The sequence below is a fragment of the Lepidochelys kempii genome, chromosome 9 (assembly GCF_965140285.1).
Source record: "Lepidochelys kempii isolate rLepKem1 chromosome 9, rLepKem1.hap1, whole genome shotgun sequence".
NCBI lineage: Eukaryota > Metazoa > Chordata > Testudines > Cheloniidae > Lepidochelys > Lepidochelys kempii.
Window position 1 is genome coordinate 29313077 of NC_136388.1, and position 20984 is coordinate 29334060.

Genomic DNA, 20984 nt, shown 5'->3' on the forward strand with positions numbered 1-20984 from the left:
TGCCAACTATAGCTCTTTCCCACTGGCCACGTACATTAAATTCTGTGTTCTGGCTCTTTCATTAACTTGGAAGATGTTATTGAAATAGTATTTTTTTAATTCTAAAAGTTTTTAAAATGAGAATTACGATAACATTAAAACCTGAATTTTTAATGGGCATATCTTCCGTGTATTTTCTTGAGGCATTCCCTCAGAGGCTCTGCCTGTGATTTTATCACTTATACACTTTCGGTCTTTGGCTTTATACAGGGTCATTTTGTTTAATTTCTGTTTTAAGCTTTCTGCAAGACTGATATGAGCAGTAAGTCTTGCTGCTCTTGGCACCAATGCTTGTTCTTGTGGTTATGAATGATAAGGACTTAAACTTTAAATATTGATTAACCATTTACCATCATGACAAAAAAGCTTACCATTACATTCAAAATATTCCTGAGTTGTAGTGTAATAGTCTATAGCCTTATGTTCTAAGTTATCAATATTATGGAGATGTGCCATCTCTCCATTGCTAACACTGTAGCAAGCCTCACTGACTTGAGTGTGATTTTTAAACACTTCCCCTGTAACTAGTGACTTGATTCTGCATCACTGACATCAACAGGAACTATGCCATTGACTTCAATGAAGCAGAATCGGTCCTTGGTGAATCCAAAACCAAACCACTCAAAATTTTGATAAGGCTCCATCCCACCATGAGAATGCTGTTTACAAACTTTTGAGTAAATCAGAAAATAATTGTCAGGCTGTTTAGGTAGAACCTTTTGGAAGGGATGAGCTTTTAAAAATTAATTCCAACATTGTTTGTTTTTATTTATTTTATTCACTCTTTTGGAGGAATTAAGTACAAACTTCCAAAGTACAAACTTCAGAAGGAGCTTATGCTCATTTGGCTTATTTGTGAAAGGTGGCATGGTTGTTCAAACCTCAAGGCAATGCTGAGCAAGGCTTGCTGTTGCCCATCAATCATACCCAGTTAAATATGATTGCTCAGCATCCAAAGTGAGCATTTTGGGTGTTGGAGATGAGGTGGTATAAGGTGTCAGGTACCTTGTTCTAAGAAAGGAAAGAAGGTGCTTAGCATCTTGGTTCAAAAACTCACTCCAGGTTCCACACTGGAATAATGCCTTAGGCAACAGTCTATGTTTACTCAGCAACTGGACATAGCCATTCCTGAAGCATAGTCAGCATGAACCCCTCAAGTACTGCACAGGGTCCATTCCAGACCCTAGCCATTGCAAGGACTCCCAAAATGTGCACAAACCTGCCTAGCCAGGAGTCAGGCCACCATTTTACATTGCAACCTGCATCATTAAAATAAATTCAGGATGTTTAAAAATATCGAGGTTCATCCCTCCGGCTCAAAGAAGAATATAGAAATCCAAACCAAGGGAATTCTGGGTGCTTTAGCAATAGGGAAGGCTACAGAGAATCAATACATGCACATAGGAAATTTGATTTCAGAGATGGGCTGTCTGCTTTGCAGCTCCTGGAAGCCCACCCTCAGCCATAAAAATGCAAAAATAAGGCAACTGGCAATGTGACAGCTCAAGGCACTTTGTATTCAATCACAATTAGGTGTTCTATTCTGTTGTCACCAGATGCTGCCACGCACATTACACAACAGAAGTGGGATTAGCAGAAATAACAAAAACCTGTCAAAGCACGAAACCATGGCCTAGTAGTCCTGACAAATTAAATAGCCTGCAATGAGTGCTGGAGCATGAAACTCACTCACCCTTCCTCTCCTATTCCTTGGAGGTAAGCAACAAATTTCTTCTTCAAGTCAGGCCACCATGTAGACATCACAATAATAATAATAGTGATTTTTTTAAAAGGACAGACCATCCTACTAAAGGTCATCTTTGAGTCATGTATTCCATTCTGTGCAATACAGAACAAATCACATGTACCCAGCATGTCTGTCTGTGTCACTCTTATCAAAATTACTTTGACTGAGTTGCGGTTAATACTTACTTGTTGATATATCTTCCACATCATGGCATGCATTTGATTTATCTCTACATGTGAGCTAAATTGTGGGCTTTAAGAGAAGCATATGCAATCAGTTTTCCCCTTCTACAGGTTGTGGTGAGAATTTGGAGGGAGTGAACAGGCTTTGTATAGGGTTACTGTGGACCTATGAACTGGATTTGAATTCGTTGTGTATTGATTTAGGTGCAGTGCAGCAGTTGTCTGTGGTTCTGGGTGGGTTTGGAGAGGTAACCTGGAGGGTGCAGCAGAAAGACAGTGTCTGTTATAACCTATGTTCTGAATAATTGGATTTCTGTATTGGTTCTGTTTCAAATGCTCTCTGAATGTCTCCAAGGTCAGTACCACAGGCCACTCTTCCTAACCCCACTGACATCTCCAGATCAAATTTCTACCAGAAACTGTAACTCAGAACTCTGGAGAATCTTTTAATTTTAACTGTGCTGTCGGTGACTCCTCCCAGCCTCCAAAAATAAACTGTCTCAGGAGTGGACATGTCTGTTACATTCACATAGCACTTAATCTGGGAAGTTTTCACCACCCCTCTCTTGGAGTCTTCATCCTCTGGACCTAACTTTCATGTAAACAACTTTCTATAACCTTGGCTTTCATGGTTTGTTTTTTCTGAGGCAAACAATTTCCAAGAATAGAAGTGAAGGGACACTGGACTGTGGGATGCAGGCAGTTTGGGGACTGACATCCATTGAAATAAGGGACATTGGAAACATAAACTTCCAGATGTTACTAACTTCCACAACACTTTTTCCTCTCCTGTACTGCCTTCGTCCCTACTTCTATAGACTAAGGGGAAGTAGGTCAGGCTCTCAACTTCAGCTGCTATTGTAAGTTTAGATGACCAATACAGTAAAGGTAATAAATGTTACCACCTTGCATCTTTCTTGATCTTGTAAGACTTCTACTGGGAATTACTTACAGAAGATGTATTTCTTTATCTGTGGCACATAAACCATTTTTTCTCTTTATTTCAGTCCTTTGAGAAATCTCAGGGAGTAATAGATAAAATGTCAGAAATAATTAAGAAAAATACTGATATACACCATGGCAGACAATTATACTATTTGGTGATGGCTGTTTTCATCATCTACAGTCAGTCCCCTAGTAGATAGAAATACAGGCGTTTTCACGTTATTTTAGGTGATGATGTGTTGAATCAATGTTCATGAAGACTATATTTTGGGAACTTCAGCTGAGGAAGAAAAAAGAATTTGTATTAGGAGGCAGAGGACAGAAGTTCAAAACTGAGTAACAAATCAATACAGAAATCTGGAGTCCCTTATAGTTGTTTTACTACATCTAATATCATTCATGAAAATCTGCTCCTTCCTCTTTCACCTCAGCTTTGTTTTGCCTCACTTTTACATTAAATATCTTTTCCCTACTTCATCAATGAAAAGAGGCCTCTCAGTTTAATAAGTGAGTAGAGAAGAACTGCTGTACTGGGTATTAAATCACCTGCATGATCATGTCCTTAATGGCAGCAAAATTACAATGGCTAATCCCTACAGTTTCTGTGATCTTACCACAATTATCCATGTAATAGTTTGGGAAAGTTTCAGGAAACTTCCTATGAAGCAGTGATATACACTGTACATGCCATACCAACCATACTCTATGATAAAATACAATACAATACAATAAATAAATTAAAGAAAGGACTTCAGATTTCTGACACTGTTTACATGATGTGGCTAGGAAGCCCATACTTTCCCCTGTTATTACACACCTACTGTTCTAATGATAACATAAATGTTGATTGTTCTGATAAAAGCCTAGAACACCGCAAAGTAAACTCAAGAAACAAGTATAAAATGCTCATGTTTAAACAAATAAAACACACTTCCTGCCCCCAAAAGCTTGACAAGACAGACAGATGCACAATAGCATGGGGCACGGATCACTTGCTGGAGGATTCTCTGCACCTTGAAGTCATTAAACCATGATTTGAGGACTTCAATAGCTCAGACATAGGCGAGAGGTTTATCGCAGGAGTGGGTGGGTGAGATTCTGTGGCCTGTGTTGTGCAGGAGGTCAGACTAGATGATCATGAGGGTCTTTTCTGACCTTAATATCTACAAATCTAAACAACAGACAACTGCACAGATTATATTGGGTGAGATGACTGATACTGAGAACAATGTAGGAAGAAGCATTGAAAAGAGGAGTTTAAAAGAGGGATATGAATGAGAAAGAGGGCAAGTGACAAACAAGAGGAGGGGACTTGTCCTAGGTTGTGACATCACCAGAACTGAAGGTGCAAAGACAAAAGCATAGGGAAGAGCAAAAGACAATAGGAAATGGTATGAAATGTGGGCAAAGATGTAGGTGGGACTAGTCTAGTAAAAGAGGATGAGGAACTTGAACTGCTACTAGTTTGCACGTTAATATACCTGATCCAGAGCATTCCAGTGTGGGACTTTGTGAGTTTAGTGGTTGTGCCGGTCCTGTTTTTCTTCTATACACTCTACGAGACACAGGGATTGTGTACATTGGGTCATGTAGTAATGCATTTGGATTTCTGGCTAAGTTTAAGCTATTTAAATAATTGATTTTCTGTGTCCTTGTGAGAGATCCGTTTTCTCGAGTATTTCAAAGATGTAATATTTATTCCCAAAGGCAATGGATTTAGACTAGATTTATAGTAGTAGATTAGCAAAGACCAAAATTAAACAAGTTTTTATATTTTTATTTAATATGAAATCATATAAGGGAACAAGAAATTTATGTGCAGTTTATGTAGTAAATGTTTATCGCTTTCTCTTTCAAAATGCATTAGAAAGGAAAAAAGGACTAGAAATGCCACTTAAAAAGCACTACTCAATCACTATAATGTAATGCTTTTTGTAATAAGGTAAATTTGGAGGACTAGTTGTTACCTGCACAATTTTGGGCTCCCACCCCCAACCCTTCCTGGGCCCCGGGTTCAGGGTCGCTCTACGAACATGGTATAGTTCTGTGGTGACCTAGAAATCTATTTTTGACGTCTCCAACTCAAGGAATATTTCCAACACACCTCTGAACAACTTACTAACCCACAGAGACCTTCCTACCAACACTACAAAAACGAGGATTCTGGGTGGACTCCTCCTGAAGGTCGAAACAACAGACTGGACTTCTACATAGAGTGCTTCCGCCAACTTACACGGGCTGAAATTGTGGAAAAGCAACATCACTTGCCCCATAACCTCAGTCATGCAGAACACAATGCCATCCACAGCCTCAGAAACAACTCTGACATCATAATCAAAAAGGCTGACAAAGGAGGTGCTGTCGTCATCATGAATAGGTCGGAATATGAACAAGAGGCTGCTAGGCAGCTCTCCAACACCACTTTCTACAAGCCATTACCCTCTGATCCCACTGAGGGTTACCAAAAGAAACTACACCATTTGCTCAAGAAACTCTCTGAAAAAGCACAAGAACAAAACAGCACAGACACACCCCTAGAACCCTGACCAGGGGTATTCTATCTGCTACCCAAGATCCATAAACCTGGAAATCCTGGATGCCCCATCATCTCAGGCATTGGCATCCTGACAGCAGGATTTTCTGGCTATGTAGACTCCCTCCTCAGGCCCTACATTACCAGCACTCCCAGCTATCTTCCAGACACCACTGACTTCCTGAGGAAACTACAATCCATCAGTGATCTTCCTGAAAACACCATCCTAGCCACTATGGATGTAGAAGCCCTCTACAACAACATTCCACATAAAGATGGACTACAAGCTGTCAGGAACACTGTCCCTGATAATGTCATGGCAAACATGGTGGCTGAACTTCGTGACTTTGTCCTCACCCATAACTATTTCACATTTGGGGACAATGTATACCTTCAAATCAGCGGCACTGCTATGGGTACCCGCATGGCTCCACAGTATGCCAACATTTTTATGGCTGACTTAGAACAACACTTCCTCAGCTCTCCTCCCCTAATGCCTCTACTCTACTTGCGCTACATTGATGACCTCTTCATCATCTGGACCCAAGAAGCCCTTGAGGAATTCCACCATGATTTCAACAATTTCCGTCCCACCATCAACCTCAGCATAGACCAGTCCACACAAGACTTCCACTTCCTGGACACTACGGTGCTAATAAGTGATGGTCACATAAACACCACACTATACTGGAAACCTACTGACCGCTATACTTTCCTACATGCGTCCAGCTTTCATCCAGACCACACCACATGATCCATTGTCTACAGCCAAGCTCTATGATACAACCACATTTGCTCCAACCTCTCAGACAGAGACAAACACCTACAAGATCTCTATCAAGCGTTCTTACAACTACAATACCCACCTGTTAAAGTGAAGAAACAGATTGACAGAGCCAGAAGAGTACACAGAAGTTACCTACTACAAGACAGGCCCAACAAAGAAAATAACAGAACGCCACTAGCCATCACCTTCAGCCCCCAACTAATACCTCTCCAATGCATCATCAAGGATCTACAGCCTATCCTGAAGGATGACCCATCACTCTCACAGATCTTGGGAGACAGGCCAGTCCTTGCTTACAGACAGCCCTCCAACCTGAAGCAAATACTCACTGGCAACCACACAACAAAAACACTAACCCAGGAACCTGTCCTTGCAACAAAGTGCGTTGCCAACTGTGTCCACATATCTATTCAGGGGACACCATCATAGGGCCTAAACACATCAGCCACACTATCAGAGGCTCGTTCACCTGCACATCTACCAATGTGATATATGTCATCATGTGCCAGCAATGCCCCTCTGCCATGTACATTGGGCACACTGGATAGTCTCTACGTAAAAGAATAAATGGACACAAATCAGACGTCAAGAATTATAATATTCAAAAACCAGTCGGAGAACACTTCAATCTCTCTGGTCACTCGATTACAGACCTAAAAGTGGCAATTCTTCAACAAAAAAACTTCAAAAACAGACTCCAACGAGAGACTGCTGAATTGGAATTAATTTGTAAACTGGATACAATTAACTTAGGCTTGAATAAAGACTGGGAGTGGATGTGTCATTACACAAAGTAAAACTATTTCCCCTTGTTTATTTCCCCTCCTACTGTTCTTGTAAAGTGCTGGAAATGGCCCACCTTGATTATCACTCTCCCCCGCTCTCCTGCTGGTAATAGCTCACCTTTCCTGATCACTCTTGTTACAGTCTGTATGGTAATACCCATTGTTTCATGTTCTCTGTGTATATAAAATCTCCCCGCTATATTTTCCACTGTATGCATCTGATGAAGTGAGCTGTAGCTCACGAAAGCTTATGCGCTAATAAATTTGTTAGTCTCTAAGGTGCCACAAGTACTCCTTTTCTTTCTACGGGTTGGTGGGAGCTTTTCCCAGTGAAAGAGCCTTTACACAGTAATATTCTTAACTTTTATTTATTAACAATTAATCAACAGAATACACTCCCTACACACATAATGCTCACTGCTCTTGATAAGAAGTAGATGAGCTTCTCTGGATGGCCGTCAGGACTGGCTTGTCCAGAGCTCTGGCTTCTGCATGGTATAGTCATGCAGGCTATCAAGTTCTGGCAGCTTTGATCTTGGGCTGTGCACCAGAGTTAGGTTCCAAAGAGCTTCCTTTTGGACCCCAGTTTATATAGTTAACCTTAGGTCCTGCTTATCTGCACCTTAACCAATCATTTTTAGTAAATTATTACGAAACAATTCTGTAACCAATCCTAGCATATTATGAAACAATTCTTTAGCCAATCCTAACACATTACCTTAGCTGGGACGTGACTCCCCACTTTTAGCTAAAGGCTGCTGCTGCTGCTCCTTACTGCAAAAAGGCCTCAGAGCACATAGTGAGTTGGTAGATCAGCTTGAACTGCAAGCTGTGTCTCTACCCTACATTACAAGGCACAAGGAGGCAACAGCTGCATAAGGGGATTAGGAGATTCACTAAATCATCTGCCACTTTTAAATGATATTTCTATATTCTTTGGGTATGTCTTCACTACCCGCCGGATCGGCAGGCAGCAATCAATCCAGTGGGGATCGATTTATCATGTCTAGTCTAGATGCGATAAATTGACCCCTGAGTGCTCTCCTGTCGACTCCTGCACTTCAGCGCCACAAGAGGTGCAGGCAGAGTCGACGGGGGAGTGCCAGCAGTCGACTCACCGCAGTGGAGACACCACGGTAAGTCGATCTAAGTACGTCGACTTCAGCTATGTTATTCACGTAGCTGAAGTTGCGTAACTGATATCGATACCTCCCACCCCCAGTGTAGACCAGGGCTCAGTTTATTTTTAAAAGCCTCATAGTGTGTTGGAGGGCATTATGGTTTCCTGGTGGTCCAAAGTCTATTGAAGTTGATGGACAGACACAGTCAGTCAGCCCCTATATTGCTAAATATGTCATTAAGGGCCAATCCAATTTCTGTTGTAGTCTGTGAGGGTCTTTCCATGACTTTAATGAATGAAAAACCTCTCTGTGGATCAGGTTCTGAAAGTATAAAATGGGGAAAATAATAACTGGCCCTCTTTATCAAACAGTGCACATCTCAGATGAAAGGCTGGATAAGTCTAAAGTGTAATATTAAACATTTAATGGCACCAGAATTCTCCTACAGCTCTGTTCTTTTCCTCTTAAAACAAAAAGCAGTGTTTTTAAAGATCAGATCTTGCTGGGTCCCCATATAAGAGCCAGGAAGAATTGAAAACCCTGTGCTCTGGTGAGTATAGGGATTCCCATGCCCTTACATGCCCTTACTCCTCTCGTAGATCCAGCATTCCAAACAAGGTTAGACCCAGGCCCCTCCCCTTCCTATCTCCCATGTACCAACCAGTAGAACTGAACTCCATGTTGAAGTAACAAATGAAACCTCCATAAAGAAAGGGTGTGGCAGCAGGCACTCTGACTTTGTACGCAGGGAAGCTGTGGAAGAAATTCTGGAGTGGTGAGGCACAACATCATCTCAAAGCAATTCCATTCCTGCAAGGCACAATCAAGCACTAATCAAGTCAAAAGCATGATTTTGCAGTGTAAAGAGAGGGGTGTTAAATAGGGCTGACCAAGACTGTGACCATTTTTTCATGAAATTGGACACACCTTTTTGAAGCGTTTTGTATCAATCTAGTTTGGTCTCCACAAAATTGTGCTTTTTAGTGACAGTTTGCTTAATGGGTTTTTGCTTCAACACATAAGAAAAGTCTAAATTTCTGTGATTAAATGTTTAAGTGGAATTTTATTTATTGATTATTTATTTTTGCCAAGCAAATGTACTGGTTTTGAGTAGGCTACAGCAGAATTTCTCCAATTCTTCATGAGACTCAGCCAATTTTGTGAAATTGCAAACAAGCATAAAAATCGACCTCTTCTCTAAAAATTCATGTTCTGGCTGCATTGGGGAACTGCACCTGGCCACATGTGGGCTAGTGAGGAAGGCTGTCTTTCATAGGGGTAGGTTGTAGATAGGCCAGGGGAAGGACAATGGGATTTATGTTTATGCAGATCTAAAATCCCCCAAACTCTGCAAGAGTAAGATGGATGGTCTCTGGCCACCACGTAAGTTTTAATGACTTTGGAGCCCCAGTTTGGAGAGTTGGGGTGGATTTCACCACCTGAAATTTCCCACATTTCTCCCTCCTACTGACTAAGTTAAGTAAGTGAAGTGGATTTCACTCAATGAGAGTAAGAGGACCTCAGAATAATTTATGAAACAGATAAAGAGATGGTATTTCTGGTTCTGTAACCAATAGTTCATCGCCATCCTCTCCATTGACACTAATGTGTTCTTCTGCATTGTTTGCTGATGAAGACTTCACCATGACCCTCACAGGGAGGTTTATGGGTTTCTCACTTATCCAAGGTGTGACCCCCCCAAGACTAGTGGAGGGCAGGAATATCTCTCTGTTCCTGTACAGACCTATCAGATCTGCCCACAGTGAGCAGATGGCGATGAAGCACATGCCTTGTGATGGCGTATCAGGACAACCTGTATTATAATATGCAATTATATTATAATTAGCCAATCACTACACCCATGGGCAGATGAGGCACTTTAGCTCAGGTTGGTACCTCATCTAGGTAGGACAATGTCGAATCGAAATTTTCACCCATGTCAGCTGCCATGCTTGTGGCATTTATTGCACCAGTGTGGAGTAATAGTAATAGGATGAAATTTAATAGTGAGAAGTGTAAGGTCATGCATTTAGGGATTAATAACAAGAATTTTAGTTATAAGCTAGGGACGCATCAATTAGAAGTAACGGAGGAGGAAAAGGACCTTGGAGTACTGGTTGATCATAGGATGACTATGAGCCGCCAATGTGATATGGCTGTGAAAAAAGCTAATGCAGTCTTGGGATGTATCAGGAGCGGTATTTCCAGTAGGGAAAAGGAGGTTTTAGTACCGTTATACAAGGCACTGGTGAGACCTCACCTGGAATACTGTGTATGCAGTTCTGGTCTCCCATGTTTAAGAAGGATGAATTCAAACTGGAACAGGTACAGAGAAGGGCTACTAGGATGATCTGAGGAATGGAAAACTTGTCTTATGAAAGGAGACTCAGGGAGCTTGGCTGTTTAGCCTAACTAAAGGAAGGTTGAGGGAAGATACGATTGCTCTCTATAAATATATCAGAGGGATAAATACCAGAGAGGGAGAGGAATTATTTAAGCTCAGTACCAGTGTGGACACAAGAACAAATGGATATAAACTGGCCACTAGGAAATTTAGACTAGAAATTAGACAAAGGTTTTTAACCATCAGAGGAGTGAAGTTTTGGAATAGCCTTCCAAGGGAAGCAGTGGGGGCAAAAGATCTATCTGGCTTTAAGATTAAACTTGATAAGTTTATGGAGGAGATGGTATGATGGGATAACATGGTTTTGGTAATTAAATATTCATAAATAGGCCCAATGGCCTGTGATGGGCTATTAGTTGGGGTGAGATCTGAGTTACCCAGGAAAGAATTTTCTGTAGTATCTGGCTGATGAATCTTGCCCATATGCTCAGGGTTTAGCTGATTGCCATATTTGGGGTCTGGAAGGAATTTTCCTCCAGGGCAGATTGGAAGAGGCCCTGGAGGTTTTTCGCCTTCCTCTGTAGCATGGGGCACGGGTCACTTGCTGGAGGATTCTCTGCTCCTTGAAGTCTTTAAACTACGATTTGAGGACTTCAATAGCACAGATATAGGTGTGAGGTTTTTTTTGTAGGAGTGGTGGGTGAAATTCTGTGGCCTGCATTGTGCAGGAGGTCAGACTAGATGATCATAATGGTCCCTTCTGACCTAAATATCTATGAATCTATAACAGCTGCTTGGGCAAGAGAGTGGGAAAGGCTCTGCACAAACTTCTCTTACTTAAATCCATTGGTAGTGCAGATTTTCAGCCGTCATCTCCTTTAACTAATTTAACCTAATCAATTTACCAGAGTCCTGTGGCGATAGGGAAGCAGTGATGGGGACAGGCAGAGGATACTGCTAGCAGTGACAACTCTGCACACAGGTGGCCTTAGGATGACAGTTGTTCTCCATAAACTAGGGCAGATATGGGGATTCTATCCTCCTGAGATAACAGAGCAGGCCTTTTTGGATACAGTGTTTTTCTCCCCAGTCTGGAAAAAAGGGGTCTGCAAAGGAAACCTACACACAGTCTGCTCTTCCGGTACCTGTGAGGCTACTGCTCCTGACTGGTCAGCCAACTCAGTGGTCAAAATAAAACAAAGATTCATAGACTGACATATGGGTCAGGGAATGTCAATATGCTTCTTAACAATGACCAAAGACTGGAACGAAGAATGGCTTTCTTGACAAAATACTGAAGAGATGTAACATAGACATTGTTGCCTTCAGTAAAGCCTGACTCATTGATAAGTCCCACCTTGAGGAGGTGGGAGCAGGCTACATGTACTACTGGACTGACAAAATCAAGGATGAGCTGAGACAGTCAGGAGGAAGGTTTGCCATACCTTCTAACATTGCCTGCAGAGTTAATGACTAACTTACGATGCTCTGCATCAACTTGTCCAGAGACTAGTAAGCCACTATTATCAGTGCCTATGCACTGACAATGACTCATACAGATCTGGTCAAGGAGGTGTTTTATGAAGGTCTTAGCAGGGTCATCGGAGGGGTGCCACATGAGGATAAACTCATTGTCCTTAGAGACTGTAATGGTCTTGTGGGAGCCAACTATGATACATGGAGAAGGGTGATTGATAGGCCATCAAGGCACTGAAAGGTCAAACTCCATTGGCCAACTACTTCTCTCCAGGTGTGCCAAGCTCAATCTCACCACTACTAACACAGTCTTCCAAAATAAATATAAGACAATGTGGGTGCATTCTAGGTCAAAACAATGGTGCATTTTGCACTATGTAATTGTAGTCTAAAGACATTAAAGATGTGTACATCATCTGCTCTTCACTGGCTGTTGAGAAGTATCATGCTACTACACTTCTCACCAAAGTGTCCCAGAAGAAGCCTCAGACCACCAAAGAAGATCAATGTGATTGCCATGAAAGATCCCAGCACACAAAAAAAGTTGGAACAGATGCTGGAGATTGCATCAGTGTGCCACAAGCTCAGAGATGTCATATATAATATGGCATCCAACGTTCTTGGCTTTGTAAGGTGGAAACACTAAGATTGGTTCAATGAGACTGACCCTAAGATTGACCCCAGCTACTGGAGACTATGTACATCACACACAAGTTCTACATCTTGGACAAGAAATCAGCAATGAAAAAGGACAGGTACCGTTCGGCCAAAAATGCACTACAAACCTAATTAAGGCTAGTGAAGAAACACTGGTGGGAGCAGAAAACGGTAGCACTTCAGGAAGCAGCTGACAAGTATGACATGAAGGCCTTCCACGAAGGTTTCTGTGCACTGTACCAAGATCCAGTGTACATTTTTTTGTTCTCACAGCAGATGGTAACCAGCTGCTCACAGACAAAAGCAATATTCTCTCTTCCTGGGCAGAACACTTTGATAATCTCTTAAACTGTCCATCCGCTATGTTTGATGAAGCCATCGACTCACTCCTGCAGTGTTCTGTCCTGTCCTGGAAGATCTGTCCAAGCATTCTTCTTTAGATGAAGCTACTACTAAATCCATCAACCAGCTGTTCACAGGCATGTCTCCAGGCCATGACAGAATTTCACCTGAAAGTGTACAAATGTGAAGTGTACACATCACCAGGAAGCTCATCAGCCTTTTCAAGACTAAATGGGAACAAGGTACCGTACCCCAGAAGTATAAATATGTTTTCATAGTACATCTATACAAAAGGAAGGGAAATATATCTAGCTGGGACAACCATCATGGAATCTCTATGTTGTCTATAGCAGGGAAGATCCTCCCATGGGTTATCCCCTAAAAGCTTGCCTCTGACCTCGTGCAGTCAATGTATCCAGAGTTACAGAGTGGTTTTGGTGCTGGTTGTGGCACCATGAACATGATTTTTGAAGCCTGACAAATACAAGAAAAGGCTTATGAACAAAACAAGGACCTGCACATGGTATTTGCTGACTGGCCAGGGTGAGTTTATCAGAAGCCTTCCCTGTCACCAACAGGAACAAAGAAGGATGCCTAATGGCTCCAGTCCTCTTTGCCATTGTCTTTTCAGCCATGCTCTGCAGGACTTTGGTAGAGGTGTACACATCCAGTTTAGATTGGATAGGAGTCTGTTCAATCTACAGCGACCCAAAGCCTGCACCAAGGTAATTGAAGAGATATCAAAAGAGCTCCTGTTTGCTGATGACTGTGCCCTCTTTGCACTCATGCTCAAGGACATTCAGCTGATTGTGGATAGCTTTGCCTAGTCCTCAAAATGCTTTGGTTTTACAATCAGCCTGAAAAAGATGCAAGTCATATACCAGCCAGCACCAGACCACCAGCATCACAAGCACCATGATCCCATCATAACAAATGACAACACACTCCTCAACTTGGTTAGGAAATTCTGCTACCGGGGTAGCTTGCTTTCCAGAAATGCCGTGTTGGAGGATGAGATCATTTAGTGCCTGACAAAGGCCAGCTTTGCATTTGGCAGGCTCACCCACAGGCTCTGGAGGGAACATGGAGTCTGCCTCAGAACCAAGATAAAAAATTACCTCACTTTGTTGTAGTCGTCTCACTCCTCTTTGGCTGCAAGACATGGACACTCTACTGACACCACATAAAACGTCTGGAGAGCTTCCATCTTCACTGCCTAAGATCCATTTGCAATATCAAGTGTCAGGACAGGATCCCCAACACTGAGATCCTTGAGAGTTGCCAAATCTCTGGCATCAAGAGCATACTCATCAGGGCTCAACTTCACTGGGTCAGACATGTGATCCGTATGGAGGTTTCCCATATACTGTGCTCTACAGTCAATCGAGCATGGGAATCCACTCTGAGGGTCGACCCATACTTAGATATAAAGACACCTTGAAGGCCAACCTCAGAGCGTGCAAGATAGACATTAAATCCTGGGGGAACTTGTTGCACTGGACAGACTTCGATGGAGAGGTCTGTGCCAGGAGGTTGTGTCCACTTTAGAGGAGTAGCATGTGAGGTTTCTGCAGGAAAAGAGAGCACATTGTAAGGCCAGCACCTCAAACCCTTGCCTCCAGTAATGACTACACTTGAATGACAAGCCATAAAAAATTAATAAACCCAGAACTTAAGTCAACACCAGCTGAACACTCATCTGCAAGGTGACAGGAGGATCCAACGAATAGTAGATCTGCAATGTAGTCCATTAATTCATTTCATCCAGAGACTGGGTCTTCTAATGGCTTATCATCACCTACACTCATGAGTAAGGAACTATCTTTTGTAGTACTCTGCTTTCATTCTTTTAGCAAATGTATATGTACCAGATCACATCATCCCTTGGGAAACCTACCAAAAGACCTGAGATATTTGAATTTCCCAGGTTGAAACTCCATAGGTTTCCACGGTTTCATGCAAGGGTGCCACTCATGGAGAAGGCAGAGGGTATATCCTATGGATGCCCTGATATCAGGTAGGAAGAACCATGGATCTTGGGGCATCCTAGAAAGACTAGAGAATCCATTTAGAAGCCCAGATGATCCAAAGTACTCGCTGGATCCCTGATCCTAGAGGGAAACATGGTCTTGTCCCCATGGAGCTTAGAATTTGAGGGCCCAATTCTGCCATTGCTTACACAGGTGCACCTCTGGCTCTTATCAACCTCGCTGGTAATTGCACCCTTGTAATTGAGGGCAGAACTGAGACCTAAGTAGATAGACTGAAACCAATACATAGAAATGGTTAGAAGGGTGGAAATATCATACAACACTGAAGAATCTTTAGGGCTTTTAAAAGAGAAAAAGTAACATGTTTTAATTAATTGGGATTGATAGAGTTGACGAAAGCAGTATATTTTAGGGAGGAACATGGAGGAGAAGTTGGAAGCATGGTGCACCATGTCAGGATGGGAATTCCATGTCTTTAATCCACTTCCCGTTCCCTTTGTGGAAGGACATTTCCCATGCCTTGTAGTCCTTAACCTTCCAATTTCCTTAGGCCTCACTCCTGTAACTAAGTAGAAATTAGCTTGTGGCCTCTTATCAGCACTCTCACTATTTTAGTTACATGTCCCTCTGTTCTTCTTGTTTTATTCACCTTTTTTATGTTATGATTATATATACAAGACTCCACCCCCTGATCTGTGTAGGATCTAGTCTACATTGATTTCACTGTAGCTTTCAGTATCTTCATAATGAAACAATTCCGTTTATCACTTCATGTATTTTTTAAAATAATTGTAGTTTACCTCGACTTTACACAGATCACTAGCAACATGAATTTACCTTTCTGAGAAGACAGACATTTCCAGGTTTTCATCTAATAGCTTCAATAACTATTGGAATTAGACAAATTTAATTTCAATGGAAAACACACTGTCTTCTTAGAAACATCATTTTTTAGAAATTAGTTCTTGATGTGTTGCTGCACATTCCTATTACAGGACACTTTGTTCTAACCTATAACTTTTCTCAAAGTGAATGGGCCTATACCTTTAAGTAAAGTTACACTAATGCATAAGTGTTTGCAAGATTGGCTTGTAACAAGCAATTAAATTGAGCTTTAAATAAATGATCTGAATGATAGATAGGAAGGACAGTCGTTCAAATGGTGACATTTCAGTTCAGCTAGATTGGATTTCTTCCCTTCCACTTAAGACAGTTCCTACTCTAATTTTATGTCTTCTTATTGGATTTTTATTTTTTATGGTTGGCCATGTGATAGATCATTTTATGGGGAAACACACAGATATTTTCTAACAACAAACAACTATATTTCAGCTTGTTATTTTCAAGTTTCATTACTGTGCCACTGTAACTCCCCACTTTTTTTTTCAGACTGAATGCATTGAAATATGAGCTCTGACCCCTGTGGACAGAATTTAATGAAAGGCACCTTCACTGGGAAAGATCAGTACTGGTAGAAGAGTGGTTAATATTCTCACTATTAAATCATGCACAGATAATGCAAATGATATTGGTCTTTTTGTATATTGAATGCTGGGAAAAAGACTATAGCTCTTAATCAGCTAATAAAGGCTGACTCATGAATTCAAATATTTAAATGCTATTTTTAAAAAGATACGTTGGTGCAAATGCATAATTGTTTGCACTATAAAAGTACCAGTGATTTTAAAAGTTAGATGCTGTTAAGTTAAATTTAGGCTCTGCAATTGGAACTGCATGTACAGATCCCTGTATTAATCCTGCCAGCTAGTGGTTCTCCCTCATCAAATTTGATGGGTGTCCTAGAGATTTAATTTAACCAGATAATCTGAAATTAAATAACTGAGTTATTCATAAGAGAAAATTGGGTAATTTAGTTTACTTACTTGAACAGTGAATAAATATTAACACTATGAAGCACTTCTGTGCACTTATTTTCCTCTTATATCTTTTCTCTTCCTGTCCTGGAACTTTGTGGCTTTGGGTTCTTACTTAGTTATATTTATTTTTAGAAACAGCAACTTTCTTTTGAAAATATTCACACAGTCAATAAAAACCTGTAACTTCAAAGTGTCCTTATTTATATTTAGGTCCTTCCTATTACATGCTGTTTGTTGCTCTTTGGCTATGTCATCAATCCCACTGGAGTTCAACAAACTTAACGGGTCCTCTTTAGGTTCCCAGACCTGTCCATTTTCCATGTACTCTCATATCTCTGCAGCTTCTGATGTAAAACAGATTTTAAGTTTTTGTAGAGCAGAGGTCAACATGAAAGCCTAAAACAAAATAAAAAGCTGGCACTCAACTTTTAGTTCTGGTTTTTATTATAACACAAAGCTAGATTACAGTCATTTTAAAAATGATAGTATTGTCCTGCATCAGACGCTAACCCTCACTGTAACTCAGTTTTTAAGTTACCAAGGTGCCCAGTTTAGATAATTTATGCACTAGTGAATTATCAGCCAGAGGAATTGCAACCCTTTACAGTCACCATACTACAATTTACTGGTACTTTGCAAATACAGCCTCTTGTATATTTTCATTAATTTGGCTGACAGAAGGGCCAATGATGGACAGGGAACCCCTTATTTCCATGGGTGAACCGTTACTCACACAGCTGTTGACTTCAAAGAGCCTATTAGTGTGGGAACTGGTCACCAGTGGGAGTAATAGATTCACAATCGGGCACCATTGCTCGAATTCCCTAAAGTTCCACACTAGTTCCTTCACATTTTGTAACAACTTAAGGTATATAGCACTTGTAATTACAAGTTGCAGTTCCAAAGAATCAATAGATATAATGGGCCAAATCCTGGAATCCTTCCTCAATTTTAGCTCCTATTTGAAATATATGGAAGTTGAGTCTGAGCAGGGACTATGGGCTGCAGGATTTGGTCCATTGTATTAACCTGTTTTTGACTGTTTATGTACGTTTCCAGTCTTCTGTCTTTTTTCCGTGTTTAACCGGATAGAGATAGTCACAAGAGGTGAAATTTACCCTAGTGCTTAGCGTCCTTAAGTCTGCATTAGAGGGTAAATCCAGACCCCTGCTGTGTGGCCATGGAACCATTGCGGTTCTGCTGTGCACAAGGTGAGAGTTGGATGTGGGCTGTGTGTCCTCTGTAAGGGATCAAGCCCTGCTCTGTAAGTTCTCCAGGCAACAGCACACACAGAACACAGATTGGCTGGGGCAGGAGGAGGATAGGTGTGGACAATCAGCTGCAATGTAGCTCTTCCCAACCTCTCCTTCATGGGGAGGAACATGTGCAGAGAAATGCTCTGCAACTACTCCATGGCATACATGGAAGGATTCTTCTACTTTTCTGCCCATTCATCAGCCCAGCCCTGGATACTCAGGCCAGAGGCTGGGCACTGGATTTGGTTTTTGATGCACAAACTTCCTTTTCTCCCTGACCTGACCCTCCCTCACTTTCCAAAACAAAAAAAGCTAAATTTGGGTAAACAAAATAAGCTGGGGTACAATTAAGAATCATTTTTCACAATAATAATAACAATAAATTAATAATAATAATATTAAAGTGCAATTTTCATACTACCCTGAAAGGGAGGAGGATTGAGATTGAAGTAAAAGGATGCTGAGTTGTGCCCAGTACCTCACAGGAACAGGCCCCCAGAATATTGTGTTAATTATGGAGAGACAATACACTGTCCATCACTAAGGCTGTGACTAGCTTTCTGTTATAAATTTGATTTTAGCTGTCCATCTCCCTGACTCCCAGTCAATAATAAACCAATCTGTGTGACAGTCTCATGTGCCACCCTCTTCCTAGCAGAGAAGATATTTTGGTGGAGTAAGGCGTTTGTGGGGGAATTGAAACAGGCATTGGTGACATATGACACTTTGAAAATCAGAGATTTTTTTTGGTGTGTCACAGCTTAAAAATATCAGCTTGGCCTAGAGTTTTCAAATATCTTTGCTCCTTTCCTCTCAAAGAGAAATTAATATTTTGGGGTAGGACAGGTAGTGAATTTTAAAGTTGTTTGTTACAGCTGTGTAAATCTCTTGAGGTCTCATGTGCACAGTGTAAACACCATAAGGACTCATGTGGACAGTGTGATGTTCATGGATTTGTCACAAGAGACTTGTGTGTGAGAGGGGATGCTGCTGCTGGGTAGCTCTGAGCAACAAGAAAGAAAAATGGGTCTGGCAGGTAACAGACAGTCTGGGATACTGTGGGACTCTGATGCAAGGATATCTCTGTGGGCTAATATAGGTATAATATCCCTCTGGTGCTTATAAAGGCATCAGGAATTCCTACACAGGGACACTGGTGAAACTTACAAGTACACAAAGGACTTCATCAGAATCCTTGAAGTTCCTATAAGCAGACTTGCCAACCCCAAGTGTTCAAAAATCGTGCGTAAGGACCTAAAAATCATGGGATTTATTTAAAAATAATGAGATGTTAACAAACAAAAGAAAAGCAGGAGGTCTTATCGTGTGCTTTCTAGAGTTTGAGCCTTTAAGGGTCAGATTGTCACGTGTTCTCCACAACTATGAGGGCGAGAAACTTTTTTTTTAAACGAAACTTGAAAGGTTCATGTAATGGCATGACTTCAAAATCTGCGGCTTTAAGACAAACACCAAATATCTTGAGACGCACGTAAAATCACAAGAGATGGCAACACTGAACAAGGGACTCCATCATGGCACTCTTTTTCCACCAAGTCATAGTTAATAATCCTGCAATAAGTTCTCATATGTATTAAATGCTGATTTTTTTTAAAAAAAGGAAAGTGCCCCCTCAAATCCTTTTACATTACAACAACAATATTAGAACATTGTCATTATTTTAAAAACACTATTGACACTCAGTAAATTTAAAGATAAAAGTGTGAAAGGGAGGTATTTAGTACATTTTGGTTAAAATCAAAGGGTTGTTTTCAATGCTGTCTGTATTCAGCAGCAAAGAAATTCTTTCCCTGGGTGTACACACATTGGTTATTGTGTGAAAACATATACATTTTGTAAGACAGGATAGAAAATGGCTCTTAATTTGATTTTTACAGAGTAATAACACTTTGGATACTGCCACTTCTCGTTCTCTGACATCTTCTGCCTTCACATCCCTTTCTGTTGTTCCTACTGGAAAGGGACACATTCTTAATATCTGCAGAAAATCTTTTTCAGTACACAAAATATCAGAAGGAGTTCAACACCCATTCCTCCACAATAAAACTGTGGTATTAGCTCCAGCCTCCCACTCCAGTGCAGATGCTTAATCGGAGATGGAAGGGAATATCCCTCATACCATAACAAATCTTCAACCTAGCTATCAAATCATATGGTGCTCCAAGAATTGAACATTGAAGCTCAGTATTTACGTATTATATTAAGCTGTTTAAAATTATAGATAGGAGAATGGTCAAAAGAACAGTTTTCAGATCCCCACATCCTTTCAAGGAAGTAGTATAATCCAAGGAAGGCCATAGGGGTCAAAACATTGATTTTCTGTCTCTCTCCGTCCCCATTCTTCCATCTATATTATTTAAACTGCTTAATATAATATGTAAATATTTGACCTTTGATGCATAGTTCTTGGGTGCCATAGGATCCAGTAGATGTTTTGAAAACCTAAAATATGGAACCACAAGTACAGCATTTTTATAAAACACAAACAATCTGTTGCACTGGATACTCACATCCTATCTGCTAAGTGCAATGAGTGCTACATGATTTCTGAGCACTCTTCACATCTTGAAATGTGACCTGAAGGTCCTAACATGAGAGGCACAGGAAATATTGAAAGAGAATTGAATTTTCCATATTTGATGCAGAATTGCATTTGTCGTAATAAATAGGTTTGTTCTGGAAAAAAGATGGAGCATGAAGACATTTACTACTAATGTTGAAGAACACCATGTTTGCATGTTATAATTTAAATAAATTGTTCAACTGTGCATTCTTATAGTAAAAATCTTTGCATGCCGCCTATGTGAGTGCTCTGTACTCTTCTTTATATATTCTTCTAAGTAGAATTCAGGAGTCTGGAAGGTTCAGAAGGGTACTCACCTAA